The following is a 771-nucleotide window of genomic DNA, read 5'->3' on the forward strand; positions in this document are numbered from 1 at the left end:
GTAGTTTTTTTTTTTTTTTTTTAATTATTTTTGTGTGTATGTATGCGTGTGTGTGAGTGTGTGCCTGTGTATGTGTGTGTGCACTCGCACGCATGTGTGTGTGTGTGTGAGTGTGTGCCTGCGTGTGTGTGTGTGTGATCTGATATTGGAGTGACAGTGACGGCAGAGAACACAGTGAACATATACACATAGAGACACATAAAACACAAAACACACACAAGCAGACACACACACATACTCATAGACAGAGAAGCACTCATGCACAAAAGCAAGCGCACTCATGCACACACTCATTTAGGCTACTTAAAAGTTGCAATAGGGGATGGAGTAAGCGATGGAAACAAAAGCGTGATTGATATTTGCGGAGAGAATGTGCAGGACTGAGCGGCGGTCATATTGTGTATCGCTTTGCGGTACATCTAGTTATATTCTTGTGTATCTTTATAAGGCTACAGTATCTTTGCCTTTAGGAGAGAGTTCAAAGTTGACACCATTTACACAACTGATGGGTTTATAGTCGTTGTAATAATCACTAACTTTCTCAATGCTGTAATTCAATAGCTTTGAGAGAAACTGGACAAACTGACAACTTGAACATTTTGATTAAGGATGAAGGTCAGGATGAAGATCAGTTGAGATTGAAGTGAAGTTGTCCTTTTGGAGCAAATAAAGGTACCCGTAATTTCCCGACTATTAGCCGCGGCATAAACATTGATTTTGCAAAATTTCTTCAGCTATGAGGTTAACACAGGGGGCCAGTTAATATGGTGT

This window comes from Sardina pilchardus, chromosome 23 (assembly GCF_963854185.1).
Source record: "Sardina pilchardus chromosome 23, fSarPil1.1, whole genome shotgun sequence".
Classification (NCBI taxonomy): Eukaryota; Metazoa; Chordata; class Actinopteri; order Clupeiformes; family Clupeidae; genus Sardina; species Sardina pilchardus.